This window comes from Melanerpes formicivorus, unplaced genomic scaffold, assembly GCF_026170545.1.
Source record: "Melanerpes formicivorus ecotype bairdi unplaced genomic scaffold, bMelFor1.0.p_v2 SCAF_100, whole genome shotgun sequence".
Taxonomy (NCBI): Eukaryota; Metazoa; Chordata; class Aves; order Piciformes; family Picidae; genus Melanerpes; species Melanerpes formicivorus.
In genome coordinates this window covers 484,561-492,418 of record NW_027142452.1, presented here as the reverse complement: position 1 = coordinate 492,418, position 7,858 = coordinate 484,561, and positions in this window count along the sequence as shown.

Sequence of the window (7,858 nt, the reverse complement as noted above, 5' to 3'; positions counted from 1 at the left end):
TACCAGCCCAAATAATCTGATTTATTTAAGATCTGGATGGCTTCAGGATAGTCTTACCACACCCAGAGCAGAAAGAACCCTTCTGGACTGGTGAGGACTCATACCCATTACAGCTCTTGCTGCTCACACCATCATCAGTGCTCACTGCTGGTCACAGAGAGGAAGGTTAGACCCTTACTGTGGATTCCTTCCAGAGGATTGGCTTGGAAAGGATTAAGTTCCAAACCTCATGAGAGGGGCCAGTCAAGCTGGGATTGGTGGAACTTTACCCTGAGCCAGTATGGTCACATCCAAACCATCTGGAAAATCCATGGATGTGGGTGCCCAGATGGGATGATGCTCCCCTGTATCTATGTGTGTGAACACACATGTGTCTATACATTGCAGCCCAGGTGTTCCCCAAGCCCTAACCCTGTGCCCACCCCATCAGGGGCTAGGGGGCAGGGGGGCATCATGGAGCTCTCCACGGTGCTACAAGTGTGGCCCCCAGGGGCTGGAGGAAAGTTGAGGCTGAGCCCAAGGCTTGGCTGGAGGGGTCCTGGGGGGGATCAGTCCCTGCTGACACTGGGTACAGGATTTGTTTCGTGCCTGCCTCGGTGTGGTGGAGTTTCTGATCTACATCTGGGCAGGGGGATGCTGCAGCAGGGTTGATCAATGCTGACAGCTTCTGATCAGTGGCTCCATGTCCTGTTTTCAGCCTGTGCATTGTCTGAGTGTTTTCTGGGTAATTAAGCAAAAAGTAACATTTATGATCTCTGTTCTGTCACCGTGGGTATGGAGTCAGACATGATTTGTTTATCATTTCCACTGTGATCTTCCTGCTCAAAGGAACAAGTCCCATCTGTTGGGCAGAGCAAAGCTGCTCCACTTTTGCTCCATAAATGTTCCCATTGAAGGGGTGCAACCTTTGACAGAACAGAGTACAAGCCTTTGAACCAGACAGTTGTGCAACTGGCATTAAATGGCCTGCCTGAATCTTTCTCTAACCACACATGCACTTGCTTTGGGCAAAGGTTTCTCTCTGTGCAAATATGATCTTGTCCATTTGCTGGGAAATTTATGGCCTTCCCAATCATGTGAGCTCCACGCTGACTGCAGACTTAAAAGCTTACACATCATGGATTCATCTTCTGTGTGTCCACGTGTTTCATTAAGGTGCCTCATAAATTCATTCTGACTTTCATTAGTTTACCCTTGCTTCCGTGTTACACTTGTTTCTGTCTGTTCAAAGCATCTCAGTTTGATTGTCCCCTTCAAGCTCTGTCCCTCTGAGTTGCAGACACAATATTTGTTCCGGTGTGTGTTAAGCTGGAGTCGATTCTTCTGGCTGAGCATCTGCCACTCGAAGGGGGAGCACCTAAAATCTTGTGGGAAATGTTGGCCACATGCTTCCCCCTCGCTCCCAAAGTGTCTCTGTGCACCACAGATCTGGGATGGAATCACTCTCAAGTCAAGTCACCACTCCATGATCTCCTGGACCCTGCTGCTTCTCTTGTTTTCCCTGATTTGTGAGCATGAGCCAGAGCTGCAGGACTTGTTTCAGCTGGGTTTCATCTCACATATTTTGAAAGCAAGGTCAGGATCCAAAGGCCAGAAGCAGAAGGGGAAGTGGGGACAGGTCGGGGCTGGGCTGTAATCTGCTCGTCAGCTGCTCCTGGCTTATGAGTTCAGAGGTCAATAAAGACACTCTGCAAGGAAAGCAGGAGGTGGGAGGTGTAAAAATGGATCTCATTCCCTCTGAACAAGACTGGAGCCCGAATCTCTGCCTGCCCTACATGATCTCACACAGCTTTGCCTTGTCATCACGCTGTGTTAGAGACCCTCCACCACCTCTAGGCTCCAAATCCATCCTCTCTTCTTCCTTGCAGACACAAAACCTTTGACAATGTGTCAAGAAATCTCCTTGGCCGTGATCTACACTCCTCATTTCTTGTCCTGCCCACCATGAGAGTGAAGAGCATGATACACCCCAGTCTTGCCCCCACTTGTTCATATTACTTAGGCAATGCTCTGAGTTTTCCCTTTAGCCTTCACTTCTTCAGACTAATAAATCTTCAACTGTCTGGAAGACCTCATTGAATTTATATAGGAGAGGACAAAATTGCTGTGTAACTTGCATGGCTTCACCCCTCAGAGTTTGCAGAGGGTCGGAACAGGGTGGGGGAAAACTGCTTTGAAGCCATTGTAGCTTCTTTTTGTTGTCCTATTTTTGCCATCAGTTTGCAGGATTTGGCCTCACATTGCTACTGCAGTGTGATAGCTTTTACTATGAATGACAATAATAGTGGTAGTGGTAAAAGGAGGTGTATCTGGAGGATAGTGTTCAAACACTACTGGATCCTGTTGGTCTAAGCCCACAGGATTCTATTGGTAGAATAATGATGGATTCTGGTGTTCTGATTCTCTTCTTTCCTTTCATTCTTTTTTGTGTTGTTGTTGAAAGAATCATTCCAAATGGCTCCAAAAGGAAATTTTAAATTAGAGAGCTGCTCTGGGCATTGGATTTATTGCCTTGCATAAACCACTCATCAACCTGCTTGGTCTGGCTTTTTCCTCTTTATAGCTTTCTGGGTGATGGCTAAGATGGGACTTTGCCCAGACTCTCTGCACCTCGCAGAAAGAAAGTCACTCCTGATGGTTATCACTGTTCTGTAGACTTTAAGGAGTTAACTCCAGACCTTGCTCTGGCTCCATTTCTGGTGAGTGGATTTTATAGGCTCCTTTCAACTCCCAGCACAGATTTGACACTCTGGCCTTTCGTAATAATCCTCTCACTCATGTTGTTCCTTCTGGAAACTTCTCCTGCTCAGCTTGTGCCAAAAAAGCTCCACATTCCACTTCTCCCAGGCTTGAGTGTTGGGTTTTTTTTCCTCTTTCTTGCTTTCTTTCTGCAGTTAACAGTTAGCAAGAGACAGCATGGTCCAAGGACTATTTTCACAAGATTTGGGTTAATCTCTTTTCCAGATATTCTTCCTCTGAGCCACACACCCACACCTGGATGAGGTGATCTGGTAGGATCCCTCCCAGTTCCCTTCCAATACTTGTGGAGGTGGTTTTCCAAACCTTCTTCCTGGTATTAGTGGGGGAAACCACAGAATCACACAGAATCACCAAGGTTGGAAGAGAGCCTAAAGCAATGGGATGAGAAGCAGCTCTCCTGGAGTGGGTCGTGTCTTAACTCTGAAGCATTTTGATCTCTTTTTCCTCTCCCCACCTGTCCCTCCTGGGCACCTCCAAATGCAAAGGTGAGGCCATGCTGAAAAGCAGCTTGCCCCAAAATGCCTGGAACATCTCTCAGAATAATAATGAAAACCAACTTCTGAAGCACTGCCTTGGATCTTCACCACCCTCTTAGGAAAGAGGACATCTGAAGGGAATTAGCTTTAATTCATGGCTTCTGCAATGTGGCATCTTGCTAAAACGTTTCAGGATGCTGATTTTGCAGATGGGGGAACTGAGACGGAGAGAAGAGGCTGAGCTATTTGATCTGTCACCCAGTGACATGGAATAAAACTTGGAACAAACTTCTGCCAAGGTCTTGCTCACCAGCCTGTCTCCGGAGGGCAGGTGAAGAGTGAGTTTGCTGCCACGAGGGTGCATTAGATAAGTGAAACAGTGTGTGGGGTGGAAACCAAGCGTTTGGGGGAGGCTGGGAGAAGGGCTGTGCGTGGATCTGGTTGCCCCACCAGCACCCTCTGCCTGGGTTTTAAAGAAGAAAGCAAATTAAAGAAGATAAATCCCCCCACGAGACTAATTAAAGATTAATGGTGAGATATCCTTGTGATCAGCTCAGGCAGCAGCAACTTCTGACTGATTCAAAAGAAACTCTGCTTTATTTTTAACTCTGATTCCCCCCCCCCCCCCTTTTCCTTTTTCTAGAGCCAGTTTGCTCTAATGAATGCCACTGTGTGAAGAAACACGACCTAGCCCAAGCCCACCCTCCCCAGAAGTTCCCCCATCTGTGTTTCCTGTTTTACAGCCCTTCCTCCATCACAGTAATTTGAGCTTTTACTTGGAAGGAGCAGCAAAAGAGAAGAATCCTCCCAAGCATCTCTGGTTTTTAAAGAGCCTTGCTCAGCTCAGCTCAGCTCCAGCCAGGGATTGCCCTCTCCTGGAGGACAGAGGAAAAATCGCATCCCACGACCTTGCAATCCTTCCTTTCGAGCTGTAATTCCTGCACCTGCCAGACCCCGGGACCGTTTGGATCTCCTGGGGCGCACTGTCCTGTAGTGGAAGAGGTTGGATTTGATGCTCTTTGAGGTCTTTTCCAACCTTATTGATTCTATGATTCTGTGAAAACGTGGAGATATTTTTTTCTGTGATCCTGGGACCCTTAAGGGCCTTAAGATCAGAGAGTCCAACCATAACCTAACATCTCTCTATGCACAACTCTCAGGCCACATCCCTGAACTCCTCATTCAAACTTCTTTCCAATCCACTTGGAGGATGCCAGACAGACATGTCAATGTGGTCACAGCCTGTCACAGAACATGTAGGGGCTTCCCTCTGCTCTGCCTTAGTGAGGCCACATCTGGAGTCCTGAGTCCAGTTCTATCTCTGTTTGCAAATAGCCAGTTTCATAGTTTCATTCAGGGTTGGAAGGGACCACAAGGATCATCTAGTTCCAACCCCCCTGCCATGGGCAGGGACACCCCACACTAGATCAGGCTGGACAGAGCCTCATCCAGCCTGCTCTTAAACACCCCCAGGGACGGGGCCTCGACCACCTCCCTGGACAACCCATTCCAGGGTTTCACCACTCTCATGGTGAAGAACCTCCTCCTCACATCTAGCCTGAATCTCCCCACCTCCAGCTTCATTCCATTCCCCCTAGTCCTATCACTCCCTGAGATCTTGAGAAGTCCCTCCCCAGCCTTCCTGTAGCCCCCTTCAGATACTGGAAGGCCACAATGAGGTCACCTCGGAGCCTTCTCTTCTCCAGACTGAACAGCCCCAACTCCTTCAGTCTGTCCTCACAGGAGAGGTGCTCCAGCCCTCTGATCATCCTTGTGGCCCTTCTCTGGACACCTTCCAGCACCTCCACATCCCTCTTGTAATAGGGGCTCCAGAACTGGAGGCAGTACTCCAGGTGGGGTCTCACCAGGGCTGAGTAGAGGGGGAGGATCACCTCCCTCGACCTGCTGGCCACACTTCTGCTGCTGCAGCCCAGGATCTGATTGGCTTTGCGGGCTGCAAGTGCACATTGAGAGCTCCTGTTGAGCTTTTTGTCCACCAGCACCCCCCAAGTCTCTCTCCTCAGGGCTGCTTTCCAGCCAGCCACTGCCCAGCCTGTATTTGTGCCTGGGATTGCCTCGACCCAGTTCTGGGCTCCCCAGTTCAAGAGAGACAGAGAATTGCTGGGGAGAGACCAGTGGAAGCTATGAAGATACTGAGAGTCTTGGAGCATCTCTGTGAGGAGCAAAGGCTGAGCGCCCTGGGGCTGTTGAGCCTGGAGAAGAGCAGCCCCAGAGGGGAGCTGAGCAATGTTTATCAAGAGCTAAAGGCTGACAGGCAAGAGGCTGGAGCCAGACTCTTCTCAGTGGTGCCCAGGGACAGGACAAGGGTCGGTGGGCACAAAGTGGAACCCAGGAGGTTCTCTCTGAACAAGAGGAGAAACTTCTTTAGTGTGATGGTGCTGGAGGCCTGGAGCAGGCTGCCCAGAGAGGTTGTGGAGCCTTCTCTTCTGGAGAGCTTCCAAACCCAGCTGGACATTATGATCCTGGGCAAGCTGCTCCAGGCAGCTTTAGCCTGGGGAGGAGGGGTGTGGACTGGATGATCTCCAGAGGTCCCTTCCAACCCCTGCCATGCTGGGATTTCCCATCAGCTCACTTTCCACCCCTCCTGGCTGTCCTGCTATCAAACCCCCACCCCAGCAGCATACCAGTCCAGGTTATGTGGGCTCCTTTCTTTCCCTGGCTGTGTCCCCAGACTTGTCTTTGTCCCCAGACTTGTCTTTGTCCCCATTTCCAGCAGCTGCTGCAACTCCTCCTGCCTGCTATGAGCCAGGAGCTTCCCAAGGTGCTTGGAGACCTCCACGGGGGCAGTGATAGAGAAATGCAATGCCTAAATCCTTTCTGTGTTTAAACCTCATAAAAAGGAAGCCCACCTCTCCTTCATCTGTTCTCCAGAGCCCCAGAGACTTGGCCTGGTATGAAACAGATTATTTTATATCTTTATTTTAATTTTACTCCTTTTTTTTTTGGGGGGGGGGGATGCTGCTATTTGGATAAGGGCAGCAGCAGGAGAGAAGGTCCATTTCTCTGCCTAATGGTGCTTCAAACACTCTTGTGCAGTCGAATTAACACCACTAAAGGGATAGATTAGAAGTCACTTTAAAGTGGCTCTTGGGGGGGGGAAGTTTTCCACCTAATCCATTTGCACCCCTGACACCGCAGGAAGATGGAGCTAATGGGAGTGCAGTGGAGTCATAAAGACAGGCAGCCCTGGGTTTAGATTAACAGGAGCATTTACACCTAAAATGTGGGATACAGGAAGCCTTTTTTCCATCATCTCTGCGACTTTCTAGCTTTCCACCTCCTACAGACTCTGGCAATATCAGAGTAGTTAATTGGAAACACAAGCTCAAACTTCAGGAAGGTTTGATTCCCTCTTTTCCTTCAGTGATTCATTTTTATTAAGGTTGGGTGGTTTCTGTCAAGATGAATACACAATACCAGTGTTTTATTCTCCAAAGAGGCACTGAATGGGATGCTAATAACATTAAAATGATAATAAATAAGCCCAACAGCAGCTTTTATGACCTCGTTTCTGCTGAGCTTCCTTTTGGTTCAGTTTTGCTCGCTCTCCAGACTGAGTTCATCCACCACACAGTTCTAACCCACCCACCACACTACCAAGACCTGTTTGGAGGCTGGTTTCCCCTTTCTCCACCCACAGAAGCTCTGCTTAACTCTGCTACAACCCCTGAAAACCCCTCGATGCCCCCAGGAGGCTTTGGACCTGCGGCAGAGGTCTGCACCACTCAGAAAAAGCTTCAGGGGGAGAAGGTGAGGGGGAAACTGAGGCTAGGGTTCAAGGGGGCTCTGAAGACTCTTCTGTATGAAGGCAGCATCCTACAGGCACCCTAAACACCAGGACATCCTTCTGCAGCTGCTTGGTTGGTACCCAAAGGTGGCCCTGGCCTCTGTGACCCTCATCTGTGGCCTCTTGGCTGTGGTCCTGCTGCATTGGGCAGACTCTGGATGAGGCCTGAGGACCTCCCTAGAGCAGCTTTGCTGTGGCCTCCCTGGCTATGATCTTATGGTTGGACCAGGCTGAGAAACACCAAGCTCCTTAACATTTATTCCTTACATTTCTCCTTTCCTCCAGAGGCACTTAAAAAAAAGGAAAATCAATACCAGCATTTAAAGAGAGGCATTTTGCAGACAGATTGATGCCTTCTGCTTTCCCTCAAACGCTTCAAAGTGAAGAGTAAATACCTAGGCAGAGGGGAGAGCAGGTCTGACAGCCGTTTAAATCAATTAGAGCCCAAATTGCCCCAAATCAGACGGCAAAAAGGAAGGGAAAAAAAAGAGCACAAAGCCATTTCTTTTGCTACGTTTTGATGGAGTGTCATCTGGCTGGCAGAGAGATAAGAAGCTTTTTTAATGTAGCCAAATAAATTGATTGCCATAAAGGCGGTTTGAAATGCCACGCAGAGCAGGCAGCAAATGAATTCTCTCTTCCTCTCTCAGCTCCGATGTTTTGGTGGTGGTGGTTTGGGGTGTTTTTTTTCCCCGCTCGGTTAATTCTCGCTCCTTAATTAATCGAGCCCGGGGCTCCCTCTAGTGTCGCTCAGGGCAGGGGGCTGCTCTCACCCTAACCTTCTCCCTTCCCGACCACCAGCTCCAAAACCGGG